This window comes from Ranitomeya variabilis, chromosome 4, assembly GCF_051348905.1.
Source record: "Ranitomeya variabilis isolate aRanVar5 chromosome 4, aRanVar5.hap1, whole genome shotgun sequence".
In the NCBI taxonomy this organism is placed as follows: domain Eukaryota; kingdom Metazoa; phylum Chordata; class Amphibia; order Anura; family Dendrobatidae; genus Ranitomeya; species Ranitomeya variabilis.
In genome coordinates, this window is record NC_135235.1 from 129574541 (window position 1) to 129598502 (window position 23962).

The window sequence follows — 23962 nt, forward strand, 5'->3', positions numbered from 1 at the left end:
CCGTCATTACATGTGGGGGGCTGCTATCATCTTTTGGGGTATTTCCCTAGAGGTAAGCCAGGTCTGTTCCTTCCTCTACCAGGGGTAGTTAGTCCTCCGGCTGGCGCGTGGCATCTAGGGTTAATCAGGTATGCTCCCTGGCTACTATTAGTTGTGTGGTAGATTTAGCTCACGGTCAGCTCGAGATTCCATCACCCAGAGCTCGTCCGTTATCTTTGTGTTTTGATGTTTCCCTGCCATTGGGAATCATGACAGTATGACCGGCCCGTGTTAAAGTTACTGGCAGAAGAAAGGAGAGAAAAAGAAGTCTGTAGAGTTTTTTTGTTTTTTTTCCCTATGTTTGCTCCATAGTTGGATCAGTTGTATTTCAGCTCTAATTACAGCCTTTGCCTTTCTCTCCTTCTAATCCTTGAATGGCTCTGATCTCACCTGTTTAAAGATGGATCCTCAGAGCTTGGCTGCAGGTTTAAATAATCTTGCTACTAAGGTTCAAAATTTACAAGAATTTGTTATACATACTCCGATGTCTGAACCTAAGATTCCTACACCAGAGGTGTTTTCCGGAGATAGATCTCGGTTTCTGAATTTCAAATATAATTGTAAATTATTCCTTTCTCTCAGACCTCACTCCTCTGGAGATCCTGTCCAGCAGGTTAAGATTGTGATTTCTTTGCTGCGAGGTGACCCTCAAAACTGGGCATTTTCATTGACACCAGGGGATCCTGCGTTGCTCAATGTGGATGCCTTTTTTCTGGCTTTAGGCTTGCTTTATGAGGAACCTAATTTGGAGATTCAAGCTGAAAAAGCTTTGATAGCCCTATCTCAAGGGCAAGATGAAGCTGAGATATACTGCCAAAAATTTCGTAAATGGTCTGTGCTTACTCAGTGGAATGAGTGCGCCCTAGCGGCAAATTTCAGAGAGGGCCTCTCTGATGCCGTTAAGGATGTTATGGTCGGGTTCCCTGCGCCTACAGGTCTGAATGAGTCCATGACAATGGCTATTCAGATTGATCGGCGTTTGCGGGAGCGCAAGCCTGTGCACCATTTGGCGGTATCTTCTGAAAAGTCGCCAGAGAATATGCAATGTGACAGAACTCTGTCCAGAAGCGAGCGGCAGAATTACAGGCGTAAAAATGGGTTGTGTTTCTATTGTGGTGATTCTGCTCATGTTATATCAGCATGCTCTAAACGCACAAAGAAGGCTGACAAGTCTATTTGCACTTTACAGTCTAAATTTATTCTGTCTGTAACCTTGATTTGTTCATTATCAGTTATTACTGTGGATGCCTATGTGGACTCTGGCGCCGCCCTGAGTCTTATGGATTGGTCCTTTGCCAGGCGCTGTGGGTTTGATTTAGAGCCACTGGAAGTCCCTATACCTCTGAAGGGTATTGATTCTACCCCTTTGGCTAGTAATAAACCACAATTCTGGACGCAAGTGACTATGCGTATGACTCCAGACCATCAGGAGGTGATTCGCTTCCTTGTGTTGTACAATTTACATGATGTTTTAGTGCTTGGATTACCATGGTTACAATCTCATAACCCAGTCCTTGACTGGAAAACAATGTCTGTGATAAGCTGGGGATGTCGGGGGGCTCATGGGGATGTACCTTTGGTTTCCATTTCGTCATCTACTCCCTCTGAGATTCCAGCATTTTTGTCTGATTATCGTGATGTTTTTGAAGAGCCTAAGATTGGTTCTCTCCCTCCCCACAGAGATTGTGATTGCGCCATAGATCTGATTCCTGGCAGTAAATTTCCAAAGGGTCGTTTGTTTAATTTATCTGTGCCTGAACATGCTGCTATGCGAGAGTATATTAAGGAGTCCCTGGAAAAGGGACATATTCGTCCTTCTTCATCTCCTTTAGGAGCTGGTTTTTTCTTTGTGTCTAAGAAGGATGGCTCTCTGAGGCCTTGTATTGATTATCGACTCCTGAATAAAATTACAGTCAAATATCAGTATCCGTTGCCTTTGTTGACTGATTTGTTTGCTCGCATAAGAGGGGCTAAGTGGTTCTCTAAGATTGATCTTCGTGGGGCGTATAATTTGGTGCGAATTAAGCAGGGGGATGAGTGGAAAACCGCATTTAATACGCCTGAGGGCCATTTTGAGTATTTAGTAATGCCTTTCGGCCTTTCAAATGCACCTTCGGTCTTTCAGTCCTTTATGCATGATATTTTCCGTGAATATTTGGATAAATTTATGATTGTGTATTTGGACGATATTTAGATTTTTTCTGATGACTGGGAGTCTCATGTTCAACAGGTCAGGAGGGTTTTTCAGGTTTTGCGGACTAGTTCTTTGTGTGTAAAGGGTTCAAAGTGTGTTTTTGGGGTTCAAAAGATTTATTTTTTGGGGTACATTTTTTCCCCTTCTTCTGTTGAGATGGACCCTGTTAAGGTTCGGGCTATTTGTGACTGGACGCAGCCTACTTCTCTTAAGAGTCTTCAGAAATTCTTGGGCTTTGCTAATTTCTATCGTCGATTTATAACTGGGTTTTCTGGCGTTGCTAAACCTTTGACTGATTTGACTAGAAAGGGTGCTGATGTTGCCGATTGGTCCCCTGCTGCTGTGGAGGCCTTTCGGGAGCTTAAGCGCCGCTTTTCGTCTGCTCCTGTGTTGCGCCAGCCTGATGTTTCTCTTCCCTTTCAGGTTGAGGTCGATGCTTCCGAGATCGGAGCAGGGGCGGTTTTGTCGCAGAAAAGTTCCGATTGCTCAGTGATGAGACCTTGTGCGTTCTTTTCTCGTAAATTTTCGGCCGCCGAGCGAAACTATGATGTTGGTAATCGGGAGCTTTTGGCCATGAAGTGGGCGTTTGAGGAGTGGCGTCATTGGCTTGAGGGTGCCAGACATCAGGTGGTGGTTTTGACTGATCACAAGAATCTGATTTATCTGGAGTCTGCCAGGCGCCTGAATCCTAGACAGGCACGCTGGTCGTTGTTTTTTTTCTCGGTTTAATTTTGTGGTCTCATACTTACCGGGTTCTAAAAATGTGAAGGCAGATGCTCTTTCTAGGAGTTTTGAGCCTGACTCTCCTGGGGATTCTGAACCTGCTGGTATCCTTAAGGATGGGGTGGTTTTGTCTGCTGTCTCCCCAGACTTGCGACGTGCTTTGCAAGAATTTCAGGCAGATAGACCTGATCGTTGTCCACCTGGTAGACTGTTTGTTCCTGATGATTGGACCAGTAGAGTCATCTCGGAAGTTCATTCTTCTACTCTGGCAGGTCATCCTGGAATTTTTGGTACTAGAGATTTGGTGGCTAGGTCCTTCTGGTGGCCTTCCCTGTCTCGAGATGTGCGTGTTTTTGTGCAGTCTTGTGATGTTTGTGCTCGGGCCAAGCCTTGTTGTTCTAGGGCTAGTGGGTTATTGTTGCCCTTGCCTGTTCCGAAGAGGCCTTGGATGCACATCTCTATGGACTTTATTTCTGATCTCCCTGTTTCTCAGAAGATGTCTGTCATCTGAGTGGTGTGTGACCGTTTTTCTAAAATGGTCCATTTGGTGCCATTGCCTAAGTTGCCTTCCTCATCTGAATTGGTCCCTCTGTTTTTTCAAAATGTGGTTCGCCTGCATGGGATTCCGGAAAACATCGTTTCTGACAGGGGAACCCAGTTCGTGTCTAGATTTTGGCGGACATTCTGTTCCAGGTTGGGAATTGATTTGTCTTTTTCGTCTGCATTCCATCCTCAGACTAATGGCCAGACGGAGCGAGCTAATCAAACTTTGGAGACTTATTTGAGGTGTTTTGTGTCTGCGGATCAGGATGACTGGGTTGCCTTTTTGCCGTTGGCAGAGTTTGCTCTTAATAATCGGGCTAGTTCTGCCACTTTGGTTTCCCCTTTCTTTTGCAATTCAGGGTTTCACCCTCGTTTTTCATCTGGTCAGGTGGAATCTTCGGATTGTCCGGGAGTTGATGCTGTGGTGGATCGGTTGCATCGGATTTGGGGACAAGTGGTGGACAATTTGAAGTTGTCCCAGGAGAGGACTCAGCAGTTTGCTAACCGCCGGCGTTGTGTTGGTCCTCGCCTTCGTGTTGGGGACTTGGTGTGGTTGTCTTCCCGTTTTGTCCCTATGAGGGTTTCTTCTCCTAAGTTTAAGCCCCGGTTCATCGGTCCTTATAGGATTTTGGAGATTCTTAACCCTGTGTCCTTTCGTTTGGACCTCCCGGCATCTTTCGCTATCCATAATGTATTCCATCGGTCGTTGTTGCGGAGGTATGAGGTACCGGTGGTTCCTTCTACTGAACCTCCTGCTCCTGTGCTGGTAGGGGGTGAATTGGAGTACGTTGTGGAGAAGATCCTGGACTCCCGTATTTCCAGACGGAGACTTCAGTATCTGGTTAAATGGAAGGGCTATGGTCAAGAAGATAATTCTTGGGTAACTGCCTCTGATGTTCATGCCTCGGATTTGGTTCGTGCCTTTCATAGGGCTCATCCAGATCGTCCTGGTGGTTCTCGTGAGGGTTCGGTGCCCCCTCCTTAAGGGGGGGGGGGTACTGTTGTGAATCCGCTTTTGGGCTCCCCTGGTGGTTGCTGGTGGTACTGGTGACTTGTGTGTCTTTGCTGTCTCAGTTCACCTGCTCCCATCAGTGTTTGGGAGTTTCCTATTTAGCCTTGCTCTCCAGTCATTTCCTTGCCGGTCATCATTGTAACCAAAGCCTTCGGTTGCATGTTCCTGCTACTAGTCTGCTGATCAGCTAAGTGGACTTTGTCCTTTTGTTTTGTATCTTTTGTCCAGTTTGCAGTTTTGTTATTCTCTGTAGCTGGAAGCTCTTGTGGGCTGAAATTGCCACTCCTGTGTCATGAGTTGACACAGGAGTCTTAAAGTAATTTCAGGATGGTTTTTTGATAGGGTTTTCAGTTGACCGTGAAGTCCTCTTTTGTATCCTTCTGCTATCTAGTAAGTGGACCTCTCTTTGCTAAATCTACCTTCATACTGTGTATGTCTTTTCCTCTAAACTCACCGTCATTACATGTGGGGGGCTGCTATCATCTTTTGGGGTATTTGCCTAGAGGTAAGCCAGGTCTGTTCCTTCCTCTACCAGGGGTAGTTAGTCCTCCGGCTGGCGCGTGGCATCTAGGGTTAATCAGGTATGCTCCCTGGCTACTATTAGTTGTGTGGTAGATTTAGCTGACGGTCAGCTCGAGATTCCATCACCCAGAGCTCGTCCGTTATCTTTGTGTTTTGATGTTTCCCTGCCATTGGGAATCATGACAATCCACAAAAGCAGTGATTGGCAGCTCTCTGCCAGCGACAACAACTTTGGCAGGGAGCATGCACTGAGAAACCATCATGGAGGATATACATAAGCTCAGATTGGACTCCTCCACACCCTCTGAGCTTAGTTTTTCCACCGTTGCGTTTTTCTTTGACAGCAGAGGACAGATATTAATAAAATGACCAGTTTTACCACAGAAAAAAACAGGCTCCCTGCTTCCTGAGTACAGGAGCACGATGCTTAACATGTGATACCCCTGCGATTTGCATAGGTTCCGTGGGCTGACCTCCAGCAACCTCACGTGAACCTAAACCTCCCACAGGCGGCGTCTCATGCTCCCCCAGACGCAAACGGCGATCAATGCGGACAACAAGACTCATAGCGGAATCTAGTGAAGTAGGAGTCTCGTACATCAGGAAGGCTTTTTTAAACCTATCAGAAACTCCATGAATAAAGTGACTCCGCAGGGGAGAATCATTCCACTGAGTGTCGACTGCCCAGCGGCGAAATTCAGAACAGTAATCCTCTGCAACTTGCTCCCCCTGGCGAATAGTGCGTATCTTAGATTCTGCTAGAGCCATTCTGTCAGGCTCATCGTAAATATTTCCAAGAAAGGAAAAATAACTCTCCACAGAGTCAAATGCAGCAGAATCAGATGGCAAAGAAAACGCCCATGCTTGGGGATCCCCGCTTAATAATGACAACACCAGACCCACACGCTGAGCCTCATTACCGGAGGAGATCGGACGCATCCGAAAATACAGTTTGCAAGCTTCACGAAAAGTAACAAATTTACTGCGTTCCCTAGCAAATTTTTCAAGCAAAGGAAACTTAGGCTCAGCAACTTTATCTGAAACTCCGGCTTGCACATTAGATACTGCTAGTCCCTGTTGCCGCACTGCCCTCCTCAACTCAGTGACCTGCAGGAACAGCGCCCTCAACTGGCAGTTTATGGAAATCATGGCATCCATGGAAATAATGTTGGCCGATTATAATGTCACGGGAAGACTATGTGGGTAAGAGCTAATAATCCGGGCCCCTGCAATTTCCCTCAGACTAGGGAAATCCTGACTGACCCTCTACCTAGAGTTTACACTGATGGAGTGCATGTCTAGGCCTCGACCCTCGCCCTGTCTCCTGTTTCAACCCTAGGCTGAAACCACTGCCCTCCACCCAGTGAAAAGATAATACACCAATACCCACAGTTAGCACAGACAAGGATAACGGAAAATATACACGCCGCAGACACTCAGGAATACACTATAAATGTGCAGGGCAAAGTAAATACAAATATAGGAAGGAGTAAATAAGACAAAGGGAAATATACCACCAGATACGATACTCCAACTACTAGCTCACCACTCCAGACCGAGATAACCAAGCACTAGACTGAAGCTATAATCGGCGACGCCCAATGTTCAGGAGAACTATGTAAAGGCAGTGGGCATGGCCCAGCTTCCAATCCGATCACCAGGTAAATTAACCCCGGACCAGCTAGACAAAATCTAGCCGACGCCAATGAGTGCATAGTGGACAAAAGCGGAATTACCTCTGTCTGTCGGACGACCTGGTCTGAACAGCGTCCGACATGACAATCTCTATCTATCGATCGATCGATCGATCGATCGATCGATCTATCTATCATCTATGTTGTGTTACCAATGGTTTTCTTGGTGACTGTGGTCTCAGCTGCCTGAGATCATTAACAAGTTCCCCCTTGTAGTTTTATGTTGATGTTTCACCTCACGATGAAGGATACCCGACGAGGTTAGATTTTGCATGGTGCCCCATATCGATGTCGATTGACAGTCATTTTGTTTTTATTCCATTTTCTTACTATTGCACCAACAGTTGTCTCCTTCTCACCCAGCGTCCTACTTATGGTTTTGTAGTCCATTTCAGATTTGTGCAGGTCTATGATCTTGTCACTGACATCCTTATAAAGCTCTTTGGTCTTGCCCATGTTGTAGAGGTTAGAGTCTGACTGATTAATTGAGTCTGTGGACAGGAGTCTTTTATAAAGGTGACTATGTAAGACAACTGTCTTTAATGCAGGTAACGAGTTGATTAGGAGCGTCTAACTGGTCTGTAGGAGCCAGAACTCTTAATGGTTGGTAGGGGATCAAATAGTTATTTCTCACTGCAAAATGCAAATACAGTTATATAATTTATACAAAATGATTTTCTGGATTTTATTTTTGATATTATATCTCTCAATGTTAAAATTAACCTACCCTTAAAATCATAAGCTGTTCATATCTTTGTCAGTGGGCAAACTTGCAAAATCAGCAAGGGATCAAATACTTATTTTCCCCACTGTAAGTTGAGATCTGGTGATTGACTCGGCCATTGCACAATATTTTACTTCTTTGCTTTAAAAAACTCCTGTGTTGCTTCTGCATTATGTTTTGGGTAATTGTCAATCAACCTTGTCCTAGCAACCTTGCTACATATAGTTGAATTTGAGCAGAAAATATCTCCCTGTGCACTGCAGAATTCTGTCTGCTGTCACATCAGCAATAAACACTAGAGACCAAGTGCCATTGGAAGCCATGCATGTCCATGTCGTCATACTATCTCCATCATGGTTTACAGAGGATATAGTATGCATTGGGTCATGAGCCTTCTCAATCTTTCTCTATACATTTTTCTTCCCATCATTCTGATAGAGGTTGATCTTAGTTTCCAGAACTGGGCAGCTTCTTTAGATGTTTTTTTGGCAAAGTGTAATCTGGCTTTTATAATTGTTAAGGCTGATAAATGGTTTGTACCTTGTGGTGAACCCCCTGTATTTGCTCTCATAAAGTTTTCTCTTTATGATAGACTTGGATACTGAAACACCTTTGAGTGTTCCTTCCGAGATAGTGTTCTTCATTTGGGTGGAAAAAAAAATCCAAGTGTGTTGAAATAGCAAAAAGTGCAATTTCATATATTTTTTTTATATGGGGGGCGGGGTGTTGTTTTCCATGTTCACTATATGGTAAAAGTGACCTGACAATATGATTCTCCAGGTTAATGTGATTGTGCAGATAAAAAAAGAACAAACTATACTTGTTTGGTAATTGTTAAAAAAAATTCTGGAATTTTATTAAAAAAAAACAAAAAAACTTTGGTTGTGTTACTATTTTTGGAGACCCATAAAGCTTTCAGATTTTGGGGTATAGTGCTGTGTTGTAGCTTATTTTTTTTTGTGCCCTGAGTTGACATTTTTATTAGTACTATTTTGGGGTAGATATGATGTTTTGATCGCCTTTTGTTGCATTTTGTTGCAATGTTGAGGTGGCCAAAAAACTGTAATTCTGGCATATTGATTTTTTTCCTTGTTACGCCATTTACTGCCCCTTTTTGAGGAAGCCATTATGGCGAAACGGCACTGTCGGGGTCACTGACGGGTATCCAGGACAGGACTAATACTTTCGTGAGTAAGAGGATACATGGGCTATGGGGGATAATGCATATTGAAGCATTTTGTCTGCACTAGACACTTTATCTAATAACTTGCTGCAAAAAAACAATATTATTTTGCTCTTAGGATAAACTATTTAGCACTATGCACTTTGATTAAATATTATCTAATGAGCCATATTGCATATAGCAATAGTTGAATATTTGGTACTTGGTATCCCCTTAGCTCTTCCATTTTTGTCTGGTTTACCCTCAGCAGTTTTATGACATTTTCTTGTCTTGTTTTATTTTATATTTATGTTAAATAAACTGATGTTTTTATTATGTATTTATTTGCCTTTGCCTCTTTTTCACCTGCAACAGGCATGGTGTATATGAGAAGGAAGTACTGCATATAACAGAGGTTGATAGTCCACTCTTACACAGGGGCCCACCGGAGGATTCCCGTGTTCTCTTGTGAACCAGTCCAACCCTGCCTGGATGTAATTTTTTTGTGTGATACTGACTAATGCTCATGCTTTTATTTACGTTATGAGCATTAAGTGGGTTGTCCTAGTACAGTGATGGGCAACCTTTTGAGCTTGGTGTGTCAAAATTCGCCAAAAAAACGAGCATAACTTGGGTGGTGTGTCACCTTGATAAAAAAACATAATTTTGCGACATGTATAGTTTAAATAACAAATATGTATAATTATAATTATTTAACTTACCTGCTTAGTGACTTCTTTGTTCATCTGTCAGTTGTTTTCTTTTGTTGGTCTTGCTCTTGCTATTATTTAACTTGTGTGGGGTGCCGTGAACTAAGATACGTGAGGGGGAGGGGGAATTATTGCGATGGCGAACCTGTGGCATTCCAGCTGTTGCAAAACTACAATTCCCATCATGTCTTCACAGCCAAAGCTTTTGCTTGGAATGGCCAGGCATGATGGGAATTGTAGTTTTGCAACAGCTGGACTGCCACAGGTTCGCCATCACTAAATTTAGTGACTTTTTTGTTGCTGAATTTCACTAGCTAAATGTTCAATTGAAGGTTGGTATTTTGTACACTTCAAGCCCAAGCAAGCGCTAGTAAGTTCATCTGTCAATCTGTTTCTTTTGTTGGTTTTGATATTATTTAATGCTGAGAATAAGGTCTCACAAAAGTAGGTAGAGGGAAAAATAGTGAGTAAAGCCATTGCTATATTTTTCAGGGTGCTAAAAGTGTCTGGTAACCTATTCCAGGCACTCCAAATTTCCTGTTCATAGTGGCACTCCTCTTGATTCTCCAAGCGGCACCTTTCTAGATTCTCAAGCTTTGACCTCAAGTCAACAAACACCTGAGCCCAGATGCTGTCCTGAAATTCTGCAAGTTGCATCTCCAAATCATCAATTTGTATCCACTGGAAACCATTTAATTCCAAACTACTGTAGACTACTACATCAGGATACTTAATTATTTTCATGGTCTGTTCTAGGCTTCTAAATTGATGAAATCTATCACTGAACTGGTCAAGTAACGAGTCTAAAACATGCTGGTACTGTATATGCAAGGGTTCCATTTCATTTTGTACAGCTGCACTGGCCTTCTCAAAATACTTTGTTACTCGAGGAAAATACTTATAAGTTTTAGTTTCTACATCTCGCTTGAAAATTTTAAGTTTACTTTCAAAAGCTTTTATGTATCCAAACATAACGTCAATACTTTTGCCAAAACCTTGTAGCTTTAAGTTCAGTTCATTAATATGAACAGAGAGATCTGTAAAAAACATCAGGTTGTTGACCCACGTAGAATCATAGAGCTGAGGAAAGTTTCCCAGATCCTTATCCTCAAGAAATACCTTAATTTCTTCAAAACACTCCACAAAGCGCTCAAGAACTTTGCCTCGGCTCAGCCATCTTACATTATTGTACATCAGCAGTCCACTGTAGGTGGAATCAACCTCCAGTAAAAGTGCAGAAAATTCTCGCTTGCGAAGGGGGCGAGCAGCTATTAAATTAACTATTTTTGTAACAACTGACATTAAGTCGTTTAAGTCAGTGAATCCTGCTTTGGCACATAAAGCCTCCTGATGGATAATACAATGAAAAGGCACAATCGGATGTCCAATACCTTCCGTAAACAATTTAACAAATCCGACTTTTTTCCCCACCATGTTTGGTGCCCCATCTGACGTTACTGACACAACTTTAGAAATATCAATGCTTAGGTCACAGAATGTTTGCATAACAACCTTACATATTTCACTTCCTGATGTACTTGTTGGCACTGATACTAACTGTATCAACTCTTCTCTCATTGTGAGACCATCAGAATATCGACCAATAATGGCCAACTGAGCATGTGATGTGACATCAGTAGTTTCATCAAGAGAGATCGAAAAATATTTACAATTACTTATGTCTCTCTTTAATTGATGTTGTACGTTTGTGTTCAGTCTCATTATTCGGTCTTTTATGATATTTCTACTCAGTGGTAACTCAGATATTCTCTTAATAATTGCATCTTTATTCTGCATATCATGAAACAGAACTGGTGCACATCTTAAGAGAGTATCTTTAATAAATTCTCCCTCACTGAGTGCTTTTCCATGCTGAGCTATGGAGTGAGCAATGCTCAGACTTGCAGATGTTAAATTTGTAGAGCTTTTTACAAATTTAAGGATGGAATTAGATTGGCTCTTATGAAGGTGTAGCTGCCTGGAAATGTATTCCTTCCTTTCATCCTCACTTTTTTTCAAGAGCTGGGAATGATTAGTTTCAAAATGTCTATTTACATTCCACGTTCTGCTTACTACCGTTTCACTACATAGAACGCAAAATGATCTGCCATTTTTTTCTATAATGCCGTACATCTCAGTCCATGACTCTTGAAAGGGTCGGCTACTGCTACTACCACTCCCTTTACTCAACTTTGGTTTCTTATTTTGTGGCTTCTCCATGAGAGAATATTTATAGTTAGCCCTGCAATTAGCAGAAATAGGGGTTAATAAGGATGCACCACAAACAGTAATGGTGGTGAAATTGAGTCTGTACTGCAAGATGGCGTTCCTAATGGCGGGAAACGGCACCCATAGCACAGGCCTCTTCCAGCCTCCCCCTCACTTATCTTAGTTAATTGGCCAATGACACCCCACAGTTCACTAGATGACTAGATGATGGTTGCTGCCTGCAGACAGCACTCACAGGGCCTCCGGACAGCTATCTCCTCAGGCCTCAGAAGTGCAGCCTGGGACTTCTGGTCGGCGCAGCAGGGAGCAGCCCAAACAACACAGATCCGACGCAGAGGCCTGGGACTTCCGGGAGCTGCGCCTGGCCTACCGGAAGTCCCAGGCCTAGACGCTCTGCACCGGAGCTCTGTTGTTTGGACCCACAGACCTCCTGCATGGCATCCGATCGATAAAAAATCGGATCGGATGCCATTGTTTAGCATTCCGATACCGCAAGTATCGGGTATCGGCCGATATTTGCTCTATCGGAATTCCGATACCGAGATCCGATACTTTTGTGGTATCGGGTATCGGTATCGAAACAACATTAATGTGTAAAATAAAGAATTAAAATAAAAAATATAGCTATACTCACCTCTCCGACGCAGCCTGGACCTCACCGAGGGAACCGGCAGCGTTGTTTGCTTAAAAAACGTGCTTTTCCTTCCTTACGTGAAGTCCCGGCTTGTGATTGGTCGCTTGCCGCCCATGTGGCCGCGATGCGACCAATCACAGCAAGCCGTGACGTAATTTTAGGTCCTTCAGGATTTTAAAATCACGTTCTGGCTTGTGATTGGTCGCGTCGCGGTCACATGGGCGACGCGACCAATCACAAGCCGGGACGTCACGGGAGGCAGGACAAGCGCGCATTTTAAAATGCGCGCTTGTCCTGCCTCCCGTGACGTCACGGCTTGTGATTGGTCGCATCGCGTCGCGACCAATCACAAGCCAGAACGTAATTTTAAAATACTGAAGGACCTAAAATTACGTCACGGCTTGCTGTGATTGGTCACGTCGCGGCCACATGGGCGGCAAGCGACCAATCACAAGCCGGGACTTCACGTAAGGAAGGAAAAGCGCGATTTTTAAGCAAACAACGCTGCCGGTTCCCTCGGTGAGGTCCAGGCTGCGTCGGAGAGGTGAGTATAGCTATATTTTTTATTTTAATTCTTTATTTTACACATTAATATGGTTCCCAGGGCCTGAAGGAGAGTTTCCTCTCCTTCAGACCCTGGGAAAGAAGCAATTTCTATGGGGCCGCGGCCGGCGTGTCACTGAAAATGACTACGCGTGTCAGCACTGACACGCGTGTCATAGGTTCGCCATCACTGTCCTAGTATGTGATGAGTCGGCAGTCATTCTATGTGACTACAGACTTCTGAATTCTCACAGTGCGCACTGCACGGCGTCAGGATTCTCTCGTGACTTCGATTTACATACATGCAGTCACATGCCGACGAGACATGTGTGGCCTCACCCAATGAAAATGAATTGAGCGAGGTCGGACACGTCTATTTGGAATGTGGCCACAAGCGTACAAATCACATACTTGTGGTGACATGACTGTCCACTCTTGCCACCGGCAAGGGAGAATCCTAAATGTGTACAGTGCATGTGCTGTGAGAATTCAGAAGCCTACAGTCACATAGAGTGACTACAGACTTTCATCTCAAACCTGGACAACCCTTTAATTATGAAATGAAGCCCTGCAGCCAATCCTAACAGCGTGTAATATACTCAGTGTCAGGATTCAGCTTTACTTCCTGGCTTCAGCCGTCATCACATGACTGTTTCACTCATATGCAATTTTCATACTGACGGTCACGTGACAACGAGCCTTTCTTCCTGCGTCTCTCAGTTTTTAACTGAACAGTGGGAGAATTAGGGAAAACAGCTTGTCGGCACATGACTAAGGCCAGAGTCACACATAAAACATCGCATAGCACTCGGCGCAAAGTAGCATGACACTCATCTCCTGCTTGCAGCAGAACAGGAGCCGAGGGTCATTAGCATATCACATCCGATGCCATATGCTGGTGTCACTCCAGCCTAAGTGTCACGTGACCCGGGACCAGGGGCTTCTTCCTTGTCCCTAACACTAGGGGGCGCCCAAGCTTGCCCTATTCCCTGGGATAATTCCGAAGGTGAAGATGACGGGGCCGCCACCCTTGCCTTATCTCCTGAATCAGCCCTCCAGCTGTTCTCTTCCCCCACCCAGGGAAGAGGTGCGCTGCCATGCACTGCAGTACACCAACCCAACAAACAAGGTAGCACAAACAACGCTAACTGAAAATAGCAGGCATAAAAATATGCATCGGGGAGTGGAGGATGGGGATAAACCAAAATAAGAGAAGGGAAGGGAATTATCACACTTAAAAACCCACCCAACTGTCGCAGATAACTCCTCCAAACTCCTTCTCATGAAAACACCTCTCCTCCAAGCCATTCAGCATAAACTAGCTCTGACATGGGCTTTAGTCAGGACCCAGATTAAAAAGGGGATGGTAGTGGCTAACTGAGCTCAGCTGAGAGCACAGACTCCCAGAGCTCCAAACATGGCCAATTAGCCCCTGTTCTGCCAAAAGAAATTAACACCATTTAAAAAGAAGGTACAGTAAAGTGCTTCTTTTCAGCACAGAAGTTGGAGCAATCAGATGCTGCAGTCTTCTCGCTCATCTCTGTTGTGGTAATCTCGTGACGCAAAGTATGCAAATCGCATATGGGCTTATGGATGGGGGGGTGCCAAACTGAATTATTGCCCCGAATGCCAGAAAACCTAGATACACCTCTACCGGCGCGTGTTAAATGCCATTGGCAGAGACTGTTAGAGAGAAACCAAATGAGAGTGGACACAAGAGCAAGATAAAAATAATCTAAATTTTTATTATTGAAAAATGTTAAAAAATATATAAGATAGGATATTTGGTAATAATGACACAAACAATAAAATGAGAGACGACACACAAGTGCCACATACACACAGGTGGTATAGCAACAATAAAATTATTATTATTATTATTATTATTATTATTTATTGTTATAGCGCCATTTATTCCATGGCGCTTTACATGTGAGGAGGGGTATACATAATAAAAACAAGTACAATAATCTTAAACAATACAAGTCATAACTGGTACAGGAGGAGTGAGGACCCTGCCCGCGAAGGCTCACAATCTACAAGGGATGGGTGAGGATACAGTAGGTGAGGATAGAGCTGGTCATGCAGCGGTTTGGTCTATCGGTGGTTACTGCAGGTTGTAAGCTTGTTGGAAGAGGTGGGTCTTCAGGTTCTTTTTGAAGATTTCGATGGTAGGCGAGAGTCTGATGTGTTGTGGTAGAGGGTTCCAGAGTAGGGGTGATACGCGAGAGAAATCTTGTATGCGATTGTGGGAAGAGGAGATAAGAGGGGAGTAGAGAAGGAGATCTTGTGAGGATCGGAGGTTGCGTGTAGGTAAGTACCGGGAGACGAGTTCACAGATGTATGGAGGAGACAGGTTGTGGATGGCTTTGTATGTCATGGTTAGGGTTTTGTACTGGAGTCTCTGGGCAATGGGGAGCCAGTGAAGGGATTGACAGAGGGGAGAGGCAGGGGAATAGCGGGGGGACAGGTGGATTAGTCGGGCAGCAGAGTTTCCGGTGACTACCTCTTGAAGCTCATCAAGAGAATGCCAAGAGTGTGCAAAGCAGTCATCAAATCAAAAGGTGGCTACTTTGAAGAACCTAGAATATAAGACATAATTTCAGTTGTTTCACACTTTTTTGTTAAGTATATAATTCCACATGTGTTAATTCATAGTTTTGATGCCTTCAGTGTGAGTGTACAATTTTCATAGTCATGAAAATACAGAAAAATCTTTAAATGAGAAGGTGTGTCCAAACTTTTGGTCTGTACTGTATAATAGTCCAATGATAAAGTTAAGTGCATACAACCACTTTTGCATTAATGGAAATAGACATATATGCACAAATAGGGCTGAGACTAAACAAAGTATATATCATTCAAATCACATCAGAATAAGGCAAGATAGATGTAACAAAGTGCATTGTGCATAGTGCAATCTATAATAGAACATGATATAGCTACAGTTGGCTGATGCTAATGCAATAACCCTTGATGGGAAAACATGGAACGAATGCACATAAGAATAAAGGTGCCGAATATTCAGGGGACGTCATATGACCTTATAGAAACCCTACACAGGGTGATGTGAAGTAAGTATGCATAATGTTATTTAAGCATGATAGACCAACATGTGATGGATGTGGGACCCCAACGCGCTTTTCACACACTGCTTCTTCGGGGGGCATGATGTCAGGGACTGGGGAGCAGGTTTATATATAGTAAGCTGCACCTGGCTAAACGGCTAATGCAGCGCTTCCGGTAACATGGCAGGGACCGGAAGCTGGGGGAATCAGCGTCCAACGTCACAAGTTCCCACCCCCCACTGACACATCAGTGAGGAGTGCCCGAAGTGTGACGTGGGAAGGACGCGTATCCACGCCATGACGGTCAGAGGGAGCGCACACCGCAAGGTAAGTAGCTGGTGCTAGAGAAGGAGAATGGACTTGTTGAGGAGGATGGGCCATATGTTTAAGAGGAATGGGACTTGGAGCTGCCTTGTTAGATGGAGAAGTATAGAAAGTAAAAAATAAAAAATAATGAAGGATGATGAAAAAAATAATAATGAAAGATGATGAAAAAATAGGAAATGTGATGCAGAAGAATAAATAATAAACACCAGTGCACATACCTTGAAAAGTGAGTGAAAGAAAAACAGTAAGTGAGAAATGGGTATAGATACCTGAAATAAAGAAACATAGAATTATAGAGTGAGACACTGCGGACTAATAAGTGACTTATTTAAAAGGCATACAGGTCCTTCTCAAAAAATTAGCATATAGTGTTAAATTTCATTATTTACCATAATGTAATGATTACAATTAAACTTTCATATATTATAGATTCATTATCCACCAACTGAAATTTGTCAGGTCTTTTATTGTTTTAATACTGATGATTTTGGCATACAACTCCTGATAACCCAAAAAACCTGTCTCAATAAATTAGCATATCAAGAAAAGGTTCTCTAAACGACCTATTACCCTAATCTTCTGAATCAACTAATTAACTCTAAACACATGCAAAAGATACCTGAGGCTTTTAAAAACTCCCTGCCTGGTTCATTACTCAAAACCCCCATCATGGGTAAGACTAGCGACCTGACAGATGTCAAGAAGGCCATCATTGACACCCTCAAGCAAGAGGGTAAGACCCAGAAAGAAATTTCTCAACAAATAGGCTGTTCCCAGAGTGCTGTATCAAGGCACCGCAATGGTAAGTCTGTTGGAAGGAAACAATGTGGCAGAAAACGCTGTACAACGAGAAGAGGTGACCGGACCCTGAGGAAGATTGTGGAGAAGGACCGATTCCAGACCTTGGGGAACCTGAGGAAGCAGTGGACTGAGTCTGGTGTGGAAACATCCAGAGCCACCATGCACAGGCGTGTGCAGGAAATGGGCTACAGGTGCCGCATTCCCCAGGTAAAGCCACTTTTGAACCATAAACAGCGGCAGAAGCGCCTGACCTGGGCTACAGAGAAGCAGCACTGGACTGTTGCTAAGTGGTCCCAAGTACTTTTTTCTGATGAAAGCAAATTTTGCATGTCACTCGGAAATCAAGGTGCCAGAGTCTGGAGGAAGACTGGGGAGAAGGAAATGCCAAAATGCCTGAAGTCCAGTGTCAAGTACCCACAGTCAGTGATGGTGTGGGGTGCCATGTCAGCTGCTGGTGTTGGTCCACTGTGTTTCATCAAGGGCAGGGTCAATGCAGCTAGCTATCAGGAGATTTTGGAGCACTTCATGCTTCCATCGGCTGAAATGCTTTATGGAGATGAAGATTTCATTTTTCAGCACGACCTGGCACCTGCTCACAGTGCCAAAACCACTGGTAAATGGTTTACTGACCATGGTATTACTGTGCTCAATTGGCCTGCCAACTCTCCTGACCTGAACCCCATAGAGAATCTGTGGGATATTGTGAAGAGAAAGTTGAGAGACGCAAGACCCAACACTCTGGATGAGCTTAAGGCCGCTATTGAAGCATCCTGGGCCTCCATAACATCTCAGCAGTGTCACAGGCTGATTGCCTCCATGCCACGCCGCATTAAAGCAGTCATTTCTGCCAAAGGATTCCCGACCAAGTATTGAGTGCATAACTGAACATTATTATTTGATGGTTTTTTTGTTTGGTATTAAAAAACACTTTTATTTGATTGGCCGGGTGAAATATGCTAATTTATTGAGACAGGTTTTTTGGGTTATCAGGAGTTGTATGCCAAAATCATCAGTATTAAAACAATAAAAGACCTGACAAATTTCAGTTGGTGGATAATGAATCTATAATATATGAAAGTTTAATTGTAATCATTACATTATGGTAAATAATGAAATTTAACACTATATGCTAATTTTTTGAGAAGGACCTGTATAGACGTACAGTAGTTGGAGTGAAGTTAGGAATGATGAACAGACAACTCCATTTAAAGGTGTACAATTATGTGAATATAGTGGAAAGCGATGTCCCATAAAAAATAGAATACAGCATATATGGACATAACTATTAAGTGTGAAAATAACATGTGAAAATCACATATGTATTTATAGTGTAAATATTACATATGTTAAAAATTTGGCCTGAAAAATATATATAAAAGAATAACAAATAAAAATATATATAAAAAACAACGACAAGGGACAATATCTGGCTCCAGTGATGTTCATATATAGAAAATCCGTCCACACACCCCGAAAGCTCAACCAGAAAAAAGAGGTAAAAACCTGCACAGGAAAAAACATCAATTAATAAAACCACAGACAAGACACTGAATAAAAAGTCACAAAAATGAAGCCAAACTCAGGACTTCATTGAGGCCCTTAGGATGAATGCAATCAATACAGATGATCCATTGAGCCTCTAGTTGGGCAAGTCTCTTTTTGATGTCACCACCGCGTTTATCCATCAGGACTCTGTCAATTCCACGTACTCGTAATAACTTGCTGTTACACCCATGTGCTTCCTTACAGTGCCTAGGAATAGGCTTCAAAAATTCATCAGCCAATAAATCCAGAGCTCCGTTAATGTCGCGAACGTGTTCTCTGACACAGAGTTGTCGTGAGGTCAGGCTGACATAAATCAAGCCACAGGGGCAAGTGGCATAGTGTATTACCCCCTCCGTGGAGCATGTATTATGTTGTGTAATACAGAATTCTTTTGTGCCGTCTCTGAATAAAAAATTGAAGCACCGTCCCAAATTGGCACAGGCAGCACAATGTCTGCAAGAGAAAAAGCCCCATCTCGGGCCCTTTTAATCCAAAGGAACATTTCGATTCTTGACCCTTGTAATAACTATGAGTTAATATCTCAAAGATTTTTGCTTCTTCTATAAGTGATGGAAGGTGTTGGGGTAATGCATTTACCCAAGACCGCATCATGTTTAATAAGTGGCCAATACTTATTCAATGCCTCTCTGAAGGCTGTGGAATTGCTGGAGAAGGTAGAAATGAGTCTCACCTGGTGGTTGTTGTTTTTTTCTTGGTCTGCAGAAGATCTTTCAACAAAAGAGGCTTTCTTCATACATTTCCTAACTGTCCTTTCAGAATATGCATGGTCCCTGAAACTATTGAAAATTCCATCTGCTTGTCTCTAATAAGAAATATCTTCAGAGCAGACACGTTTTGCCCTAAGAAACTGACCGTATGGAATGTTGTTCTTAAGGTGTCTTGGATGGGCAGAGGAGGCATGAAGTAAACTGTTAACTGATGTTTCTTTCCTATATACAGTAGGTCACTCTGCAGGAAACAGTTTATACCCTTCTGGATCCGTACATCAAGGAAATCCACACTACTCCAGCTGTAATGACAGGTAAGTTTAATATTGAGTTCAATGATGTTAAGTAAGGCCGTACTGGGCCGCAGGCCTTCAAAGGGAGGACGCCATGACAGGGTTAAGTGATAATACATGAGAAAGCATTGGGTTGAGGGAATTTTGGGTGGGGAAGGGTTAATAAATTTGAATCAGGGGAATGATGTATGGCTAGGGGGAGGGGGAATGGGGAGAAGAGGCGGAGTAAGGGCGGGCAGTATAAGGGGCAACGGCCATCTCAGTGGGGCAACCATTTTAGGTCCCCCACCGTACTAGAAACAAGCTCCCACCCACCCTCCCTTTTTTTTGTTGGTTGCTTTGGAAACGTTCATAGGTGATGTCAAGGTCGTTAAGAAAAAGGGGTTATTATTGTTGTATTGCTCGAATTATTGCGTTATGTTTTCTGTTGTTTTGTCGCGGCAGCAAGGCGTGGGGGGGGAGGTCCTCGAGGTTGGTGGTGATGGAAATGGTGGATCGGAGGGGGGGGGGATCTCTAAGGTCCTGGACTCCCCCGTGGGTGAACAAATTTGGAATGGAACAAAAAGATCACATGGAGGTGATAATTAGGATATATGGGTAATTTTGGAGGAAATTGGCCGGGTGAGTCTATGGGCGTCTCTGAGCTGGAGCGTAGCGGCTAGAGGCAAGACGTGACCTGGAGGCCAAGTTTTACGGTTATGGAAGACAAGTTTTTATGGTCTGGAGGCCAAGTTTATTACATTTTGGGGCTTCGAGGACCACCCTCCCCGTGGTTAATGTTTAATAAATAAACTGTTTGTTATTATGTGTTAATAAACGGCTGCTGTGGCCAACTTATCCAAATACCATTGTGGTCAGTTTTTTATTTCAGATAAAGCGGTCGGGCCGTTTGGTTGAAGGGTAAAAATGAGGAGTAAAAAAGGTGGGTAGAGAAACTCATGGGGATTCACGTATACCAACTGTCAAGTTGTTCTACAAATTTCAGAAGGTCGCTCTCAGCACCCTGCCAGATTGCAAAAACATTGACTATATAGCATGTCCACATTAATACATTTGAAGCCAAGGAGGGTAGCATCTGAGATAAAAATCCTTCTCTCCCACAGCCCCAGGAACAGACATGCATAGGACAGCGCACAGGCCGCCCCCATGGCTGTACCCTGGAGCTGTAGGTAGAGTGCCTGAGAGACTGTTAGCAGCATTTAACAGGTCAGTCGCAGCCAGGGTTAGAGGCACATGCTGGCTGATTAAATCAGCCATCATGTGCGTGGAATAATGCAGCCAACATCAAAAAGAGACAGCTACTTATTAAAGAGTTGCAATTCGTAAACTCTTACTCAAATTATAGTGTGAATACCAAATCAAATTAAAGCTGAGAGTCTAAACTTTAAGCCCAAATTGAACAAATTAAATATATAACTTTCTATTGAATATGTTTTGCAAACAGCTAAAGTGTCAAGACTTTTTTGTCACTGTCCAAATAATGCTGGACCTAACTGAATATATGTAACGATCTGGTCAGCAGGACACGTCTCCAGAATACTGGGAGATCGGGTTCTGTCTGGCTGCAGGCATTCCCTTCATCCCCGCAACCTTACTTACCCTGTCAGTGCTCCCGCGATGTTCCCTCGGCTGCGGCGTCTTCCCAACGTGTCTCCTCTGCCTCTTCACTTTTGGGTTACGGGGGAGCGAGCAAAGGGTGCGCGCATGCACCATTGTCAAATGATTTAAACGGCTAGTGCACCCTTTTTCTGTAATCACCACTCAGCCAATCGCTGTGAGGCTTGTGTATACTTAAGGTCCTCACTTGCTTTGGGAGGTACCTGGGCAACTTTGTGCATTGCTCTAGTTGCCGTTCTCGGGTCCCAGTCCAGCGCTTGCTTGCTCAGCCTAGTCCTGCCGTGTATTAATACCCAGTGTTTTTCCTCTAGTTCCGGTGTCCTGTCTACCTACCATCTACTTGCGGAATCTGACGGTACCCTCTGGACCTTCCAGTTCACCTTATCCGGTTCCCTGGAACTCTCGTCCTCCTCTCAGTTCCACTGCTCCTTTCGGGTCTGACCATCTGGTCTTGGAGGTGTTGCACTTGAACCTCTTGGTTGTTCTGGGTCAATCCCTGTTAAGGGGTTCTCTCACTGGAGCTCCCTCGGGGGAATTCAGTGTTTCAGTCCAGGGGGCTCTCCCTTGAGGGTTCTCCTGTTTTAATGCCAAAATAAAGCCTTGCCATTCATCTGACTTCCTTGTCCGGCTGGTTCCTAGGGTTCAGCTTCCACAGTGTCCTCTGTGGTCTAGTGGATTCGCTAACCTCGCTACGCCTGCCATGGCATGACAGCATTTGCCTAGGCCCCTCCCAAAGGAAGTGAGGACCTTAAGTATATACAAGCCTCACAGCGATTGGCTGAGCTGTAATTACAGAAAAAGGGTGCACTGGCCCTTTAAATCATTTGACAACAGCGAGTGCGCGCCCTATGCTTGCTCCCCTGCAACCCGGAAGTGAGGAGACACGTCGGGAGGACGCCGCAGCCCGAGCAAACATCACGGGAGCGCGGACAGGGTAAGTAAGGCTGCGCTGAAAAGGGGAATGCCTGCGGCCAGACGGAACCCGATCTCCCAGTATCCTGGAGAAGGGTCCCGCTGACCGGATCGTTACTATATATATAGTCTTGATTTTTGGACATGTACTAATCGCAGTATGTACAGAAGACATATTTTGGACTCAGTCTTGTCAGCATGGCATCAGCACCACAGCCAATGCCAGACACCGGGATCAGCGACGGAGATTTGTTAGTGGACCCGGCAAGGCTGAGTACAGTGCAGTATTTTTTTTATAGCAGACTAAATTTAAAGAAGACAACCCCTTTAAAAGATAATCAGAAATATCAGTTTCTCATTTTTTTTCATTTTTTTTTTTTCATCCAGGCTTTCTACATGAGTCTGGGCAGTATCTACCATGTGCTGCACAATTTTCGGAGCTGCAATCTTGAGTTCTGCTGCAAATATAATTAAATGCACTTCTTAACCAGCAGTATGTTTTAAAAATCAACACGCATTTGTCAATTGTGAAGAGTTTTCAAGAATCATTATATATCATACTGATAAAAAGGTCTGCAAATTTAAAGACATCATCTCCAATGAGTCTGTGTGTTCTCCCAGTGTTTGTGTGGCTTTCCTCCGATTTCCTCCTACACACCAAAGACCTAGAGATAGGGAATTTTGACTGTGAGCCCCAGGGGGGACAGTGATGATGATGTATGTAAAGCGCTATGGAATGTGATGGCGTTTTATAAGCAAGCATAATAAATGAAATAATAAAGACCCACCTCAACTGTAAACAGGGTAGAAATCTAATATATAAAGCTGAATGTGTGTGTGTATGTGTGTATGTCCGGGATTGGCATCTGCACTGTCGCAGTTACAGCCACAAAATTTTGCACAGTCACACGTCTGGACCCCGAGAGCGTCATAGGCTATGTTGTGAGGCGAAATTTTAACCCCGCGCGTTCCAATTCACCAAACAATTTTGCCCCTATCTACATAATGGGGAAAAAGTGAAAGGAAAAGTGTTGGAGGCAAATTGACAGCTGCCAGATGTGAACAAGGAGGACTTAAAGAGTGAGAGCGATGGCGCCAAAGAGTATATACCATACAGTTGCTAAGGTGGGGCCCCGACATGGGATACTCACCACACACGGGGATATGAACACACACAAAATGCGCCACACACTACCACGTGCTTGAACACATATACCACCCTCAGCACACATTTCACCACACATACACCAGCCTCGCCACATAAAAGTTGAAACACAAAAGTCGCCGCTCAAAACTTGCAATGCGCAAAACTCGCCACATGCACAACTAGGCTTACTCAAAACTCGCCACACGTGCAAAACTCACCTCATGGAAAACTCGCCACACACAAAACTTGCACACGCGGAAAAATTGCCACATGCACAAAAGTTGCAACACTTGCAAAAGTTGCCTCACACAAAACTTGCACATACTCAAAACGCACGTATGTTGACACACAAAACTCATCTCACAAAAGTCGCTACATGCATGTCGCCACATGCAACTCAACACACACAACTTGACACATGAAACTCACCCTAAAACACACACAAGTCTCGTATTATCCTTCAAAAATAAAAATCTGGAGACTTCCGGGAGGCGGAGCCTGACGATGGCCGCTTCTTAATAGAGCTCCTGGATCGTGGGTCCTATACGAGGTTATATACCCGACATCTACCTAACCTAAATCCAGGATAAGGTCCGGACAAGGGTCGGCAACATTGACCCAGCTCTCCGGCTGCCCCGGAGGCACAAGGCGCAAGCAGCGCCGAAGACAAAGCCGCGCATAGTGGTGCCTCAGCAGCGGGGTCCCACGACAGTGGAGGAAGGGATAGAGGCGCACTCTCCACAGGACTAATCAAGCTTACCGGTCAGGCGCAACACGGGGGTGAGCAGTTCCGGT

General features: G+C 44.0%; 1 long non-coding RNA gene across 1 annotated transcript in view; it reads left to right on the forward strand.

Annotated features, from left to right (window-relative positions):
• Positions 1–21543, forward strand: part of LOC143770041 (uncharacterized) — a 101939-nt gene extending 80396 nt beyond the window's left edge. Inside the window, exons 2-3 of the long non-coding RNA XR_013214529.1 lie at positions 19431–19512; positions 21420–21543. This is a non-coding gene — a long non-coding RNA (uncharacterized LOC143770041). The remainder of the gene's footprint in view (positions 1–19430; positions 19513–21419) is intronic.
• Positions 21544–23962: the final 2419 nt, after the last annotated feature.